The following is an 18,991-nucleotide window of genomic DNA, read 5'->3' as shown; positions in this document are numbered from 1 at the left end:
TCATGACGTGATAGCCCCGTTATCTCGCCGGGAATTTCTAACAACCCACAATGCTCACGTCAAACGTGACGTCGTGCGCAGAATGAAAATGATTAAAACATGGCATGTCCTGCGAATTAAAGGTCGCCGCATGTCTCAAATGATTTCACTTTATAAAGTAATTAATTTGCCACCCACAAAAAATTGAAGAATTTTATGCAGGATTCCAACCCACGACCCTTCGGCTCAAGCCAAACACGATACTGACTAGGTCATTTCCGCTGCCCTTCCTGCCCACTGGCGGAAGTAGCACGAGAAGTGAATGAGAAGGCGAAACGAACGGGGCCCGATAACGCTATCGCGTTTCACTCTCAAAGGCGAAGCTTAAAGGGGCACTGACACCCCAAAGGTCGTATTATCTTTTATTGTCTAAAACGATGCAAGTTATAGTCATAGACACGCAAAAAAAAAAAAAAAAAAACGCATCGCGAAAAACAATTTTCCCGCGCCTGCGCGCGCATTTTTATTTTTGGCGTTTATATTTCCCGCGCTCACCTCTTTGCTTCTTTTGATCGGTGACGTAAAAAATTAGGAAATTTAGAAGCTTTGTAGGAAACATTTCTATGACATTTAGAAACGGCAATCATAAAACAGGTTTTTTAACGCAATTGCAAACGCACTGCGGCCCCTCTTTTTGAAATACCAAAAATCAGATTTCGGTGTGATGTCGCTTCCTGGATTTGTATCCTCCCTCGGAAAACTTGGCGGCGCTCGAGCAGGGGCTTATCGGCGAGTCGGGGAAGAAACCGGTTTTTTCCATGCCGGCGCCCTTCTATCCCGCCTGGTCACCTCCTCCTCGCTTCGAATCGCGGTGTCAACGGAGGTCCCAAAGAAAGTGGAGTCGCAGGAGACAGCAAAATTTGACTCACTGCACTGGCGCGGATCACGCGGGAACTTCAAATTCGGCATTTGGAATTTTTTATTTCTTTTTTTTTTTATTCAGAAATACTGAATTCCCAAGTTTCGAATTTTGAGGGTAATGTCCCGGCATCGTTTTCAATCATTTCGGATAATAAAAAAAAAGATATGATTTTGATGTGTCAGTACTCCTAGTGTCTTGCTGTAGATTACACTTACCACTTTGACGGTCGAGTTCCCCCCCCCCCCCCCCCAAAAAAAAAAAAAAAAAAAAAAGTGTTTCCAAGTGGTCGAGTTTTGTTTCGAAAAGAATGCTATAAAGTAAGGGCCAAGGTACTTTTTTTTTTCCTTCAAATATATAGGGGCGGGATCACGTACAGTGAGTGCTTGCAGGCCGTTTAGCTTTAGAGACACCAAATGAAAATATTGAAAGCGAAAAGTTGTCGCCTTTCTTCCATTCGGTTTGATTTTCGCGCGTCGGCTTTTGCGACATTTCAGAGGCTTCGGGTTAATAACCTGTGGTATTTTATAGCGTTTCTCGGTCGGATGATGAGCTCTCGATCATCCTCTGAGCGCTAGAAGTCTAAACCGGAAGAACCAGCGCTTTTTTTTGCCACTACCTCTAAAGCGGTCGGTGCGCGATGTGAATGCCATTTTTTTAATTTTTTTTTAATTTAAAAAAAAGCCCCAGAAAGCAAATTTTGGTACGAACAATATGTTTATAGTTCTCCAAAGACACAACCATTAGCAATTCCTCCCGCAGTGCGCGCAGTTTTGCTTTTAGGCAGGCACTTTCCAATATGTCATCACCGCGGTACATGTATGGCGACGACCGTCAAAGCGTCAAGGCGACATCACCGTTGCATTACGTTCAATAAAAGTAGCAACCCAGGCAGCGTTGTTTGATGCTCGTAAACACACTGCTATTGGAAAGACGATCCAGCCGTCGCGTTCCTAGTGGCTAAATCGAGAACTATTGCGATGGGGAAAACAACAGCCTAGATTATTTGTTTGTATTTTGACGAAGGGTTTGACCCATGTAGAACCCAACGTTACGTCAGCGGTCGGCTGGGGCTCGTCTTCAATCAGCGAAGCCGAACGCGGAAGCAGTAAGAAAATCGGCCAACAGTCGTGACCAATCTTTGTACGGAGCTCAATCTAGAAGGACGAAGTAAAGAATCCAGTGCAGGTTCCTTCTTTTAGTAAACACAGAACTCTGGGGACCTAGAGCCCCCTGCAGTTCGACCTCCTCACCAATAGCTTGCGGAAAGGTTGCATGGGTCTCGGTCGTATATCTGACGAAAACAGGCGAAGGTCTCTAAAAAAAGTGCTAAAAAGCCGAAACAGTTTCCAGCGCGGGTGAAACGAGGGGGCTGTGCCGAAAAGGGAACAATTGAATCTGCATGTCAAATTCGCTCGTCGCAGGGGTTTGGCGGAGGCCCCCGGAGGATTGCAACCTGTCGAGCTTTGTGCGCACCACGCAAATTCCGTGCTGTCTCCGCGTTTGCCGCTTCGATGTAGAAATGCAGGCGGATCGTAACACTCCGCCCGCAAACACATACACACACACACACAGTTCGGTGACGGCATTACCACTTTCCTCTTACTTTCGATGGCGTGTTATGTTCCCAAATTTTTCACGGGACCGAGGTCTTTGACTTTGATTTCTTCTTTCTGATGGCTCATGTGTGCGCTTCTCTCCCCCTTTATTATTGAGCTGCTGATCATTTTATCTGTTCTAGTTTTTGTTTTCAGCTTTGTCTAAAATAATTGTTCAGTCGTCTAAATATTTTTATTTGAAGCCTCAGCAGCAACATAAAATTAAAACATGAGGGTCTATGATTTAATCTCTAACTACGTTCTTCCTTGAAGCGTATATTGTTACAGGCTCAATGGAGTCAACTTCAGTTCCGACTGACGGAATGCCATTTAACGTTCTCTAGGGCACCATTCTACTCCTCGTCCTCCTCTTCGTCGGCTTCTAACACTCTCCCCCTCCCCCGTAAAAGTTATCAGAGCACAAAAAGCAATTCATCGGCATTTTGGTTCCCACAATTCACTGACCCGGAGAAGAAGGAGGAGCACTTGTGCGTGGGATGTACATTTTCAGGTGATGCACATGCGCTGAAAATGTCTTGGTCTTCCGTGAAGTTCCCCAATCTCGAACTTCATAGGTTAGTGGTCCAATTTTCTTAGTGACTTCACAGGGACCCCTATACGTAGGCAGAAGCTTCTGTGCTCGACCTTTGTTTCGCTCTTCCCTCCGAACCAGGACCAAGTCACCCGGAAATAGACATGGTGTTGAGCCAGGAGCGCTCTATCGAGATGCCGCACGCTGTTATGAATGGAATATAGCCATTCTTGCTCGTTCTCGTGCGTCATCTAGGCGGTGCTGAAAGTTATTGTCAGCAAAATCGTCTGCCCTATTCGGCCACGTTACAGATGATGAACATTCTTGAGGAAGCACCGCAGTTCTACCATGAACAAGTTGAAATGGTGTATAAGTGGTGCTTGACTGCTTCACAGTATTCATCACGAACGCAGCAAAAGGAACAAAAGTGTCACAATCAGTGTGTTTGACATTTACGTGCGAATAAAGAATTCCAGCAAGTGATCTGTTAGCTCGCTCAACCAACCCGTTCGTCTGCGGTCTGTAGGGAGCTGCTTTAGCGTCAGTTATGCCTTGAGAGGCTAGCTCTTCTGAAAACACGGCAGAGGTAAAAGCTGTACCTCGATCAGTTATAATCATCCGTGGCACTCCGTGTCGCAGGAGAAGCTGGGTTCTAAGGAACCGCACGACTTCTTCGGTTGAGGTACTGGCCACGGGGCATAACTCAACCCATTTGGTAAGATGATCTACCGCCACTAGAATGAAGCGGTTGCCGTCTGATGTACGTGGAAAAGGCCCGAGATGGTCGATTCCCCACACCTCGAATGGAGCCTCAGGTGGTGGTATGGGGTGAAGTTCACATGGCTTGCTTGTATTTGGTGACTTGCGTTGCTGACATTGTGAGCAAGAGGCTACGTAGCTTGCCACGTCCTTTCGAAGTCCAGACCACCAGTACCTTTCTAATATCTTCTGGAAAGTTTTGTCACGGCCGAGATGCCCCGCCGTAGGGTCGTCGTGACAAAGATGCAGTACCGCTCCGCGTAGTGAAGAAGGGACAACTGGCACCCAATGTTTAGTGCTGGAACTGCGATGGCAAAATAACCCGGCACGAATCTGGTACGCTTTACGTAGGCGATTAGTCGTGGATGGTACGTCAGTCGTTTGAAGTCGAGACACGATGCCCTGGATTTCACAATCTTGTTCCTGGCCTGCGTTCAAATTAAATATAGGCGCACAAAAGCAAGCATCGTGGTCAGGAGAATCCGGGATGTCCTTCATCGGATGACGAGATAGAAAGTCTGCATCTTGGTGTTCTTTGCCACTCCGATGAACAATTGTGAAGTTATGTTCTTGAAGTAAAATCGACCAACGAGCTAGTTTGGCCGTTAGATCTTTCTTGCTTTGGAGCTATGTCAAGGCTGAGTTATCGGTCACAACAGTGAAGTGTCGCCCATAGAGATATGGCCGGAAGTGTTGCACTGACCAGACTAGTGCAAGACACTCAAGTTCTGAAGAATGATACCGCTGTTCTTCGTCCGTCAGACGGCGACTTGCGTATGAAACAACACGTTGCGTGTCGTCGTCATCTTGTTGCAACAAACAGCACCGAGTCCCTCTCTACTGGCGTCTGTGTGAAAATAGGTCGCCTTAGCAGGGTCAAAGTGGGCGAGAATCGGGGCACTCAACAAGGCACTCTTCAGGTCTTCAAAGGAAGCTTGTTCCTCTGCTGTCCATCGCCAGGGTACATTCTTGCGTAGCAGACGGGTCATTGGAGCCGCACGGCGCGCATAGTCAGAAGTGAATCGGCGGAAATATGATGCGAATCCCTGGAAACTTTTTACTTCCTTTAAGGATGTTGGAACAGGATACTCTGCGAAGGCTTGAAGCTTGACAGGATCTGGTGTAATCCCTCCTTTCGATACAACGTGTCCAAGGTAGGTCACCTCTTTATACCCAAAGTAACACTTTTCCGGTTTCAGGCGCAGATTGGCAGAGGAGAGCGCATCCAATACTGATGTGAGTCTTTGGAGGTGTTCATCAAATGTGCTTCCATAGACAATTACGTCATCTAGGTATACGAGTGCCATGGTCCACTTCAGGTGGCCTAGTACCCTGTCCATTAATCTCTGAAATGTTGCAGGTGCATTACACAGTCCAAAAGGCATTCTTGTAAACTGGTAGAGTCCATCAGGTGTTACAAACGCAGATTTCTCTGCATCTTTGGCGTCCAGCGCAACCTGCCAGCATCCTGACAGGAGATCCAAGGTGGAGAAATATTCTGATCCCTGTAGTCGATCCAGGGCATCATCCAAGCGAGGTAGGGGGTACACATCCTTTTCGTAAGGCTGTTGATTTTTCTATAGTCAACACAAAACCGGATTGCACCATCTTTTTTTCGGACAAGCACCACTGGAGAGGACCATGAGCTTGATGAAGGAACGACCACCCCTTGTTGAATCATGTCCTTAACTTGCGTTTGAATAACACTCCGTTCGGATGGAGCAAACCTACGCTGTGACTGTTGAATAGGTCGACTGTCCCCAGTGTCGATGGAATGCTCGACCAAAGACGTGCAGCCGAGTTCATTTGGACAAAGTGCGATGCAGCTACGATGACGTTGAAGGAGCTGTCAAAGTGCTGTCATCTGTTCTGCGTCAAGGTCAGGATTAACATTAAATTTTTCCCATGGAAGACTGGGTATGTCTGCTTGTGAGTTGAATTCAAGTGCGACTGTATTCACCTGCACTTCAGTGCAGGAGGACTGGGCGGTTCCGACTTGTTCCCCAGGTTTTAGCGTGATGTCGTTCAATCCAATATTTACAGCCAAGATGACGAAGTTTCCCCGCAGAGAAGATGCCAAAGTGTGGGGGGAGACACACTCGTGTCCAGGTTTAGCTTGAAGGAGAGGTTCATAAATGACGTAGCCGCTGAAGCTCTGGTCGGGCGTATTCACCGGAACCCACACAGCAGAGCTCGGGGGTATGGTGACCGTTTTGCACACGTAGACGTTGCTTGTCACAGATGTGATACTTGCTGTGTCGGAGCCAAGCAAAGCTCGAAGCACTTTCTGGACGTGGTCTAGCGAATCTCTCAGAAGTGCAGTGGTGACATTCCATACGTTGAAGATAACTCGAGCGGCACCAAGATGTAGCTTGTGCCTTGATAAGAACTTACTGTGGTCAATTGTCGATGTTGCGATTCTGTTGCCTCTTGAATCCGGAAACTCAGTATTAGGAAGTTATTCTTACGGCACCACTCGTAGCGAAGCACTACCGGGCAAACAGAGTTCTCGAGCACCACGAACTCCACTGGTGATGTACTCTCAACTGTTTTCACTTCCAAAGTGAGAATACCCAGGGTGTGAATTGCAGTACCGTTCACAGTGAACAATCCAAGTGACGTCGGACGAAGACGTGCGTCTACTGGAACCAGGGATGATGCCAGAACTTTCACTGCTGCTCCAGTGTCAAGAAGAGCATCTTGGTATCCAATACATTCGATCCAAGCAGTAAATTTTGGAACCGACGATTAGTTACTTGCCACTGATGTCAGAGGAAGTTTTAGGGGAGTTCCTGAAGAAAGCACTGTGCTCGCTCCACCGTTAACCTTGGAAGCTTGATCAGTGGCCTCAGACCGGGCTGGTTGATGTGTAGGATTGTATTTCCTACTACCATGCCGCCTTTTGGGCGCCGAAGATAAGGCGGAAAGTGGTGATGGTGGCTCTTGTAGATGCCTAGCCCTCTGCACAAACTCTGTGGCCCTTTGAGCAGTTGCCGCTTTTAGCGCTTGATCCGGGGCATCTTTGACGTTTGTAGGTCGTGAAAGACGTACAAATACTTGAACCTCTGGATCAGCTATTGCGTCTACAAAAGCGGAGGTGCCATTCTTATCCTTTGCGTCTGTTTGGGCTGCAGGATGTGCCTTGACAATCAAGCACTGGATGTCGGCTGCCAGCTCCTGGAGGGTTTCGTGAGAGCGCTGACGGCGGAAGCTTAACTCCGAGATGTGCACTTGTTGGCGATGTCTATCTCCAAAACGTCGCTCCAGTGCTTCACGTAGGGCCGGGAATCATAGGGGAATACCATCAAATTGGTAAAGCACGTCTAGAGCTGGTCCTTGCAACTGGGAGACAAGCGCGTGAACTTTGTCGTCTTCCGTCCAGCCGTTGGCTTGTGCGATAATTTCAGCCTGGTACAGATAAAGCTGAACTGGTACGCTGTCGTCGAAGGGTTTTAACTTCATTGACGGAATAGTCCTTGCACGGCTACCTCGGTTCACATTCGTCAAGGGGCTAACTGTTGAAACGATATCACCTTCATCTACAGCCGATGGACAGGTGTTGAGGTCATCTACAGAAATCCCCAAAGCGTCCCTTTGTGGCCCATTGATGTCACTCGGAAAAACATTCAAGCCAGTTTGAAGGCGTTGCACCTGCGTTGGAAAGCTCATGGAGAAGCCATTTTCAGCTGCTTGCTGCGAAGTGTTGCCAGAGTGGGACGTAACGTGCAGCGGATTCGCCATCGAGGTTTAGAAGTGATCCCACCGCTGCCGCCAAAATGTTACAGGCTCACTGGAGTCAACTTCAGTTCCGGCTGACGAAATGCCACTTAACGTTCTCTAGGGCATTATTCTACTCCTCGTCCTCCTCTTCGTCGGCCTCTAACAATATTCTAGTCTTTTGTTTGTTTAAAGCGCTTTTGCATCGTATTTAACACTGACATGTCATGTCTCCGTGGAAGACTTAGTGAAGTCAAAAGTTTTGCACCAAGAGAAGCACGGGGCTAGCAGGAAGACTATCCGGCCCAGGAGCTAAGTGGCCGAATATCCGGTTTGAATTTCTGGGTCTCTTCATCGAGGTTCCAAAGCCTGTTGCCGCACGGCTTGCCATTTGCATTTCCTCACCTTCATGAAAGACCCCCCTCCACCGCCGATGGTCTGTTTCTGTATATTTATTTGTAGTCACTCCGGACGTGGTACAAAATGACATCCGGCCCTATGCACCTGTTCAGCACGAAATTACTCCAATTGGTCAATCTCGAATCTTTGCCTGTGAACTAGAGAAAACTTCTCCTCGTCATCCTGCACCGAATGTCGGTTGCACGCTTCGTAATATGAAAAATTTTCATATGTTACGGGACCATTTTCGACACAGCCACACCTTAAAAAAAAATACATGTTTATTTATTAAAACATAGAAAATAGTGCAAAAAAAAAACAACAAGGGCAAGAAGTATACAAGAAAGGCGCTATGTTTATTTATTCCGAATGTTTCAGCGAAGATAAGTATTTTTTTTTTAATAGTGTGTTAAAAAACGATTTCTGCCGTTAACAAGTGGCCACGGGAGACGTCAGGACTTGCAAAATATACTAACTAAAAAAGCAATTAATTAAAATTTACAAATGAACTTTTTAATTAGTGTATTTAAGCATGATTCTAATTTGAAACTTCCTGCTGAGCATCATCAAAAATCAGTATATCAAACGATTTTTGAAAATATTGCCGCGCGCACAACGGGCCAAGTAGGCAGCGCGCGCGTGGCCTGACGGTTATCGCGCCTGCCTCCCATGCGGAAAGCCAGCGTTCGATTCCTGGGAGCGACATGTATTTTATCTATTCCTGCAATTTTGTGTTGTGAAAAATTCGCGAATCCTGTTGCTTGTTCGAGGTCGGAACGTTCTACGCGTCGAGCTTTTTACGCCGATCATTCCAGAAGCCCTCGCGTGTGCATAAGGAGTTTCGCGTGGTGAGCCAAGGTCAGTCTCGCCCCAGCGTTCGACTCTGCTGTTACGCCGACTTCGACGTCCGCGACGCTCTGTTATTATATTTTGTACCCTTTCATTTTTGGCAGAAGTTCACCACATTGAACGTTTATTTATTTTTTGCTTATTTACCCTATTGAAAATTCCATCAAGCTACGTAATTTGGGACACTGACTGCCAGTCAGCAGCGTTGGTGGAACGTGATGGACATTCAGACGTCATCTGATGGTGCATCAGATGACGTCTGACTGCCACTGCCAAGGGAATTTCACCAACAAGGGCAGCATTTATATAACAGTAAAGCTATACGCACTCATAAATATCGCCAAATGCCTCGATAAAACAAAATGTTCGAGAAAAAAAAAAAAAAAGCAGCACCACCGCGCATCGAACCCGCGACCACATGCGTACAAATCGGACAGCTTAACCGCTATGCTACCCCACCGTTAGAGAAACTCGATTTGACTAGTTGTTTTATACGATATGCTTTGGCTGCAAATGCAGTTAAGCCGTCAGCATGTTATGCAAAGCACTCGTACATCACTCGCCGTACTTCAGTTCTACTCACCTGCCATGTAGAGTACTTTCGCGTCGTAGAACGATCCTTTTGTTCGCGCATCACCGGCCCAGTAGACCTGGGGTGCTATGTTGCGCTTTTTGCACTCCCAGGAGACTTGGAAGAGGGAAGTGACGTCAACGACACAGCAAATGCAGATTGGATGTTGACAGAAGAAATTGAAATCAACACCCAATCTGCGTTTGCTGTGTCGTTGACGTCACTTCCCTCTCCCTAGTCTCCTGGGAGTGCAAAAAGCGCAACATAGCCCCCCTGGTACACCCTGTCGTCTTCAACTACACCGCTAAAGTCCCTTACATCGTCGGAACTCACAACAGGCTGGGTCTTGTCGAGTAGAAATTCTTCTAAAACATAAGACATTGTAGAGCCCGGGCAGGATCGACAGGTTGGAGCGAGCGGGCAAACAAAACGAGTCGAGAGCGATCGTTCATGAAAGCTCGGCGAAGCCTCTATGGGCGAAGCGAAGTGCGAAGTGTCGTGTTCGGCGCTTCGGCGGGCTTCTGATCAAGGTTGTCGGTCGGTTGCGTGTCATATCTCTAACGTCAGCGGTTTTACGGGCTCACGTCCCAAAATCGTTTTCTCGTGCATAGATTACTTTTCGTATTCATAGATTTGACGAAATAGTGGTATCCGAACGAACTTTACATCCTTTGACCGTACGTCTGTCTGCAGGTCAAAGCTTTCTGACGTACAGTGAGAGACAATCGATGTACAGTCAGAATCGCCACCAAGACATCCTGATGGCATTTCGCGGCGGCCGACTGCCACCAGGAAACCATCAGAAAGCCGACAAGCGGGGTCTGACTGGAGTTTGACTGTCGGTCAGAGTAACTTGTTGGCCAATCAGACATGCTTGACGTACAGTCAGGCACAGTCAGCGGTCCACTAGAAAACATTGACTGCCAAACAGGGTTACATTGATAAATTTTTCTTTCGGGTATTCCTCTTTTGGTCACCACCCGTGACATTTTGGTGGAGATGCGGGGTACTCCATTCTATGCCCGTTAATCGAACCCCTCCAAGGACATCCCGGCCAAGCGACGTGCTCAGCCCCGGAATGCTACCCTTCGACAAAAACTCCGGAGTCCGAAGAAGCCATCGTACCAGAGGTCAGTCCCCTGAATAGGGTCTGCTGCCGGACAAGCCCAGGCCGAAGAAGACGACGATGGCCAACCAGTCGCAAGCCCCCGCCGCTTCTCCCGTCATCTACATGCCCGTCGCACCGCGGACGGCTGCCCCATTCCACGGTGAACCCTACGAAGACGTCGAAGACTGGATTGACCAGTATGAACGCGTTGCCCGCCACAATAGCTGGACCGACGAGCAGCGCCTGTACAACGTCTTTTTTTCGCTTGAGGAGACCGCCAAGCACTGGTACGCGAACAATGAGTCCTCTTTGACGTCGTGGGACATTTTCAAGACCGATCTGAAGGCTCATTCGTCAACCACCACGGCCGAAAGACAGCCGAAGACCTACTGCGAACCAGAACCCAGGGACCCAAAGAGAGGGTCACCGGCTTCGTAGAGGATGTTCAGCGCCTGAGCACCCGCGCCGACCCTCGGGCTACAGAAGAAAAAAACCTACGAATCCTCATGCGCGGGGTGAGAGACGACATCTTCGGAGGCCTCGTCCGCAACCCGCCGGCAATCGTCGACGCCTTCGTCACCGAGGCGACAAACATCGACTGCGCCCTCCAAGCGCGCGCTTCCTACTACCAGCGGCATCCAAGCGTCACTGCAACCGCGCTGCTTAGCGGCGAAAACGCTCCTGGTACGGTCATCCGCGAAATTATCCGGGAGGTCGTCCGGGAGGAACTGCGAAGGTTGCTGCCAACCACCAGCCGTCCGCCAACCCTTTCCATCCACGAGGCTGTCCGAGAAGAAGTGCATCGGGCGCTCCAACCAGAGGTTCCCGTCACCACGGTGGCACCGGAGGAACCGACGTTGAGCTACGCTGCCATGGCCCGACGACCGCCGCAAGCTCCCCGCCAAGCCACGGCGTCACCCCGAAGAGACGCCCCAACGCCGCAGTACCCCCGACGACAGGAAGATCAGGCGCACGTTCATCCAGACCGACCTGCACCAAGAAAGACAGACGTCTGGAGGACGGCCGACCGACGCCCGCTGTGTTACCACTGCGGGGGAGCTGACCATGTGTACCGCCAATGCCCATCAGTATTGCGGAGTTGCCACTCCGGAGTTGGAATGATTCCGGAATCATTCCGCATTCTCACGACTCCGGAATGAAATGGGAATGGAATGGCGGCAACGTTGAGGGGAATGGAATGGGAATGGAATTAGGTGCCTTTTGCCTGCAATGGCAATGGAATGGGCAAAATTCTTTTTTTTTTTTTTTGTGTTTACGGTCAGCTAAACCGAGCCAGTCAGCGAGTCAGTTGCTCAGAAATAAAATGAGCGGGAAACTGCCAGCCCTCGTGCAGGCCTAACAGACTTATACGCCAAAAAATAAAAATGCCATAGAAAAAAACAAGAGTCAAGCAAAGAGCAACGGGGAAAAGGGGGGTAGCCTGGTGCCTCTCACGGACGCCCCGGCGTCGGGCTTCGACGGCGTTACACGAGAGCGAAACAAGAAACCAAGCACCAAGAAAAAGAAAACGGAGCGGCAAAGAAAGAAACCGCCATGCATAACTCCTCATCGTCCTTCTTGTCATGCTTTTTTTGTTGTTGTTGCGACGGTTTGTAGAATGCGCGCGCACGCACAGAGTGAGATCTGGGAGCGGAAGCGACTCCTAACTCGCAGAGCTCTGATAACTCGTTGACTCGGGCGCCGTCAAAATATGATATGGTATTGTTTTCTTATTGTTCGAGGTGCGTTGTTCAGCAGGCAGCCAACCCTGCTGCCTTCTACGTTCATTCGCGCGTTCATTCGCGCGTTCATTCGCGCGCACTCCTTTGAAGTGCGAAATGTGGGTTTTCTTCGGCATTAAAACAAAGCGAGATTGACTTCCCTCTTCTCCTCTTGCACTTTGCTCCGAGGCTTGTTTTTTTACACCGCATTTGTAGTGTAAGTCCGCCTATTGGTCTTTGTTCCGATGCTTGTTTTCTGTGTTATATATTTTAGTGGGTTGGGGTTACAAGCAAGCTAGCGGATTCCCGCTCATTTCCTCTGACTTTAGTCTCTGCATGCTTCGTTTCACTTGCGATGGACCGCTGCGGATGCTACGAGTCACCCTAGGCAGTCCAGCACCGTGAGCGGGACTGCAGGGTCACGCGACACTCAGAAAGCACTTTCGATGGCTCTCGTGCTCTATGTTGGGGTCCATCGTAAGGTGAAGTAGACTATCGTCACCGCTCTTGGTGTGCCCGACCTGACTAGACCTGCAGAAAGATCGTCCCGTGCCAGACGAGGCGCGACCATTGCTGTGAGGGCAACTGAGAAGGAGAGCTGGGTGATAGCTGCCACTGAGGTTTTGGCTTCCGCGCGTCTCTGCTATCCGGTCTGCGCTCGCGCTCCTTGTCCTGGACCCTATTTGAGGCGGTGAGAAGTGAGTTGGACGGCGTTGTTGAGGAAACACGGGGAATGTCAATTCGAACGGTGCGGTATTACCCCGTTAATTGTATCTTGATGTGAAGAGCTTGTCAATGCTGACTTCCCGACCCGTCGCCACAACGCGAACAACCGACACCGAGGTAGAAGAATGAATCGGTTGGTACCGTCTGCTGCCTAAACCCGCCAATCGATCAGCGCGAAGAGGGACATCACGATTCGGACGAGAAAACGAGATAAATACAAATCGAGTCATGGCATCGGAAAATACATTTTTCTACATTAGTCGCCAAGAAAATAAACAAGCTGCACGCTGAAAGTTGTGCAACAAAACTACACACAATCCAGTCGGCGTATATCATCGAACTTTATTCGCCATCTGAAGAGGAAACACGAGAATGAGTATGCGAAGGGTGGAAAAGGGCAGGCGAACCAGCCAAAAACTGAATTGAATATGATAAGAAATATCGAGATTTGTAAAGCAAGCGTGAACTTATGCGTTTTAAAACAGGTTTCGTGACATAATCTTTACGGTCCCTCGTGCTACGCCGCAAAGGTTGCATTTTCTCAGAGGATATGTTCTTGCCGCTGTGCATGGAGTCGCATCCAGCAGTGTACTAGCCGTATTGCTGTGCAGGTATTTAAAGAATACAGTAATATGCCTTATTTCTGTGCCACGCACGAACTGGATATTTTTATGCTCTTATCAAACAAACACGCTGGCCGTGTAGGTCCTAGAAAACAAATGCCAAAAAGTTTGCCAAAAAAAATTAGTGTATTTAAGCTTTGCTGTTCGTTACGAGCCACGTGGCCGCGAGATTGATGTCTTGAACAAGCATCGACATATCAAGGGGCTTTCTCGATGTTTGCGGCGCATTGTAAATAAACACTTTCTGCCAGCAGCGGTCCGCTTAGTAAAAATCAATGCTTTTTTCTTTCTTCTTTTTTTTTTTGCAATTGTTTCTGCATTTGATAATGTCAGCTTTATGTTGCTTATGCCGGCAGCAAAATGTAGCTGTCAAGTGCCAATTTTTACGTTTAGGAATTAAAGGAATGGAATGGAACGATTCAGCCATTCCAGGAGTGGGAATGAGCTCAGTGTTTCCATTCCTAGGAATTGAAAGGAATTGAATTATCGAAAACTCTAATTCCCCGGAATGGAATTGGAATAGATTGGGGGTGCCCATTCCGCAACACTGATGCCCATACCGACGACTCGGCCTGCGCGGATTCCACCCCAACGACCCGCGCCCCCGGTATGGGGAACACCCTCGGGAGATCGATGATCACCTGCGACGACCTCAGTCCCCCGAGCCTGCGTCCCGCTGAGAGTTCCGGTCGCCTTCGCCACGACGTTCAGCTCCGCCGATGCACCGACCCCGATGTGAAAGCCTGTCGCCCCTCGCTTCCCGCCGGGGAAACTAGGCGCGGCAACCCCTGGAGGTGGAGTTGCCGAAGACGACCGATGTAAAGAGCCTCCAAGAACGACGGAGCGCTTCCATTCTCTCGAAGCTACGCATCACAACGACGCTCCTACATCGGTGTCCAACAACCTGAACGTTATTATCGGCGGCTTCGACGCATCGGCACTCGTCGACACCGGAGCAGATTACTCCGTTTTGAGTGGGAGGCTCTCCCGCCGCCTTCGAAAAGTCATGACGCCGTGGGATGGACCCCAAATAAGAACCGCCCGGAGGACACTCCATCACACCAGTCGGGAGATAAACCGCTCGCGTCGAGATCCACGGTGAGACGTGCCCTGTCAAGTTCGTCGTTCTTCAAGACTGTTCGAGGGACGTTATACTCGGAATGGACTTTCTCTGCGAGTATGGCGCCGTCATCGACCTCGGGGCAAACCAGTTGACGCTGCGAAAGCCCGTTCTGCTGCCTGCGGAGGCCAACACGACGTCATCCGCGATCCGAGTTATAGCCGACCATGTGAATCTGCCGCCGCGGTCGAGTGTTTTCGTCACCGTCATAACTGATGCAGCCATGCACGGTGAAGCTCTTTTGGAAGGCAGCGTCCAACTGCTCCTTGAAAAAGGAATTGGCGTCGCACGAGGCGTAACGGATCTTCAAGAAGGGCGAACAACAGTTCTCGTGACAAACTTTCGCGAGGAACCGAAGCACCTAACGATGGTTACCGTCATTGGCTAAGTCGAGGAGCTTCAGGCGCCAGCCGTGGTCACCGCAGTCTCCGAGGAAACCTCGTCGCCACAGCAGAAGGGCACGACGCCGCCGCAGCTCGACATTGACCCCGAGCTCCCAGCTTCCAAGCGCCGGAAACTGGTTGATCTCCTCGCCGAATCCAGTGACTTTTTTGCCACGACATCGAAAGTTCGCCAAACACCAATGGCGAAGCATCGCATTATTACCGACGACGACGCACTCCCTGTCCACCAGTCGCCGTATCGAGTCTCCTTCAAGGAAAGGAAAGTGATTCAAGATCAAGTTCAGGAGATGCTCGACGACGACATCATTCAACCCTCAAGAAGTCCATGGGCGTCCCCAGTCGTGCTTGTAAAGAAGAAGGACGGAACTCTGCGGTTCTGCGTGGACTATCGTCGACTGAACGCTATGACGAGGAAGGACGTCTATCCGCTGCCCCGCATCGACGATACTTTAGACCGACTGCGCCACTCCCGATATTTTTCGTCGATGGACCTGAAGAGTGGTTACTGGCAGGTCAAAGTTGACAAACGTGACTGGTAGAAAACTGCCTTCGTCACTCCCGACGGACTGACCGAATTCAAAGTGATGCCGTTCGGACTTTGTACAGCACCAGCGACCTTCCAGCGCGTCATGGACACCGTGCTGGCAGGTCTGAAATGGCAGAGCTGCCTCGTCTACCTGGACGATGTCGTGGTATTCTCACGAGATTTCGACGAACACCTCAGACGACTTCGAGCCGCGCTTCAAGCTGTCAAGACCGCCGGCCTGTCACTCAAGCCAACAAAGCGTCGGTTCGCCTATGGGGAAGTAAAGTTCCGTGGCCACGGCGTGAACAACGAAGGTATTCTACCCGACCCCGAGAAGACCCGTGCCGTAGCTGCATTTACGCCGCCGTCTGACAAGAAGGACGTGAGAAGATTTCTCGGACTCTGTGCCTACTACAGGCGCTTTGTTCGAGACTTCGCCAAGCTGTCCGCACCGCTGACACACCTCACGAAAGGCGCCGTAAAGTTCGAGTGGACAGAAGAGCACCAGAGGTCATTCGACAAGCTCAAACTAAGACTCCAGACGCCCCCGATTCTTGGCCACTTCGACCAGTTAGCTGAAACCGAGATACACACCGACGCCAGTAACAACAAACGGGGTGCGGTACTAGTGCAAATGCAGGACGGCGCACAGCGAGTCATCGCATACGCAAGTCGAACGCTGTCTAACGCTGAGAGAAACTATTCAACTACTGAAAAGAAGTGCCTCGCTGTCGTCTGGGCAATAACAAAGTTTCGCCCATATTTGCACGGAAGTCCTTTTCGCGTGGTCACAGCCCACCACTTGCTCTGCTGGCTTGCGAATCTGAAAGACCCATCTGGACGCCTCGCCCGGTGGAGCCTACGACTGCAGAAATTCGACATGACCGTGGTGTACAAGTTCGGCCGGAAGCACAATGACGCCGACTGCTTGTCAAGCGCCCCAGTCAAGGCCCCTCCTGGCTGCACCAAAGAGGACGACGATGAGTGTTTCCGCGGCGCTCTGGATGTCCGCAACATGGCAGCACTCCAACGAGACGACCTTGAGCTGCGAGCACTCATCGAGCACCTAGAGGGACAAGGAAGCGCCGTTCCCCGCGGTTTTGTACGAAGACTGCCAACCTTCTACCTCCGACGAGGTGTGCTCTACAAGAAGAACTTCAGCGACAATAACACGGCATGGCTGTTGGTGGTCCCTTCCAGTCTTCGAGAAGAAATTTTTCAAGCCTGCCACGATGACCCGACGGCGGGACACCTTGGCTACAGCAGAACTCTTGCCAGGATACGCGAAAGATACTACTGGCCCAAGCTTGCGAAGACAGTGCACCACTACACCCCATCTCGCCACGAGTGTCAACGACGGAAAAAACCACCGACGGGACCGGCAGGACTTCTTCAGCATATTGCACCACCATCTGCCCCATTCCAGCAAATCGGAATGGACTTACTCGGCCCATTCCCAAAATCGACGCAAGGAAACAGATGGATAATCGTCGTAACCAATTATCTCACACGGTACGCCGAGACAAAAGCCCTACCATCAGGAACGGCTGTTGAAGTCGCCCAGTTTTTCATCGAGTCTATTGTCCTCCGGCACGGCGCCCCCGAAGTCTTGATGTCATACCGTGGATCCTCGTTCATGGCCCAGCTGACACAGAAGTCCTTCGTCTCAGCCACACCAGCCATCGTCGCACCACGGCGTACCACCCGCAGACCAACGGGCTGACGGAAAGACTCAACAAAACCATCGCCGACATGATGTCCATGCACGTCGACGTGGAGCACAAGACATGGAACGAGGTGCTGCCGTGCGTCACATTCGCTTACGACACGGCCGTGCAAGAGACCACCGGGGTTACTCCCTTTCAACTAGTTCATGGTCGCAAAGTAACGACAATGCTAGACGCAATGTTACCCCCCGAACCGGCTGTCGACGAAGCGACAATGCCCAGGTGGGCACCCAACGGGCAGAAGAAGCCCGTCAGCTCGCCAAACTCCGGATTAAAGCCCAACAACGTGTCGACACTGGCCGCTACAACCTTCGTCGTCGGGACGTCCACTTCCAGCCCGGAGACAGGGTGTGGGTGTGGACACCGATTCGCCACCGCGGTCTCAGCGAGAAACTACTGAAGCTTTACTTTAGACCCTACAAAGTGCTTCGTCGACTCAGGAATCTAAACTACAAGGTGATGCCCGACGGAACACGGACTTAATCACGCCACCCTCCACGACCAGAAGTCGTCGACGTCGTGCGCATGAAGACGTACTACGCTCGATAGGACTGTCAACCTTATGTGTTCCAAATGACTCCTTAGTTTACCGTTATTTTTGTTTGCTTTGTTTTGTTTTGTGCTGCATCGGGGGCGATGCACTTCTTAAAGAGGGGAGTAATGCCGCGCGCGCAGCTGGCCAAGTAGGCAGCGCGCGCGTGGCCTGGCGGTTATCGCGCCTGCCTCCCATGCGAACAGCCAGGGTTTGATTCCTGGGAGCGACGTGTATTTTGTTTATTCCTGCAATTTAGTGTTCTGGAAAATTCGCGAATCCTGTTGCTTGTTCGAGGTCCGAATGTTCTACGCGTCGAACTTTTTACGCCGATCATTCCAGAAGCCCACGGGTGTACATAAGGGGTTTCGCGTGGTGAGCCAAAGTCAGTCTCGCCTCAGCGTTGGACTCTGGTGTTACGCCGAATTTGACGCCCGCGACGCCCTGTTATTATCTTTTGTACCCTTTCATTTTTTGGCACTAGTTCGCCACATTAAACGTTTATTTCTCCCTGCTTTTTTTTTCTTGTTTTGGTCACCACCTGTGAAAATATAAGCCAGGCGCAACATGTTACGACGTTCCGAAGAAATGCTCATTTTGAAAACGTATCGAGGTCTCTGTTTTTTTTCTAAAGCCTCTTTATACAGAAAACTAGCGCCATCCTTGGAAGAATGCCGCCTGCTATCTCGGACCGATGCAGGCGGCGCTACAGTCGACCGCGAGTGTAAAAAAGCAAAATATGAAAATAAAAGGTGTGCGCGTCAGAGGAGGAGGGAGAAGGAATGCCAATGCTGTCGGAGGTCAAAGCATGCTGTGAGCTCATGCCGCCAATCAAATAACGCCGACTGTGCAACGTCACGGCTTTCATCGTCTTTCTTTGAGCCCATCCTTTGAGGCTGGTAGACCGTGACAGTGCGCTTTTAGCCTGTGTGTATGCATTCGCGCGTGTCTTTCAGCCTTTGACTGCGCTCTGACTCAAGCATTGGAAGGCCGTATGCTATCTTGGCCCGATCCATGCGGCACTAAAGTCGATGCGCGGGTGTAAAAAAAGCAAAACATAAAGATAAAAGGTGTGTGCGTCAGAGGAGGAGGGAGAAAGTGGTGCTACCTTTCTTATTCAGGGGCGTTCGTTTTTTCTTGATCGGAGCGCACCTTTGCGTCGGGCGACGCAACGGTGTGCT

This window comes from Ixodes scapularis, unplaced genomic scaffold, assembly GCF_016920785.2.
Source record: "Ixodes scapularis isolate PalLabHiFi unplaced genomic scaffold, ASM1692078v2 PGA_scaffold0__279_contigs__length_252992795, whole genome shotgun sequence".
NCBI classification, from domain to species: domain Eukaryota; kingdom Metazoa; phylum Arthropoda; class Arachnida; order Ixodida; family Ixodidae; genus Ixodes; species Ixodes scapularis.
The sequence above is the reverse complement of the archived record's forward strand: the minus strand, read 5'-3'. Positions refer to the sequence as shown.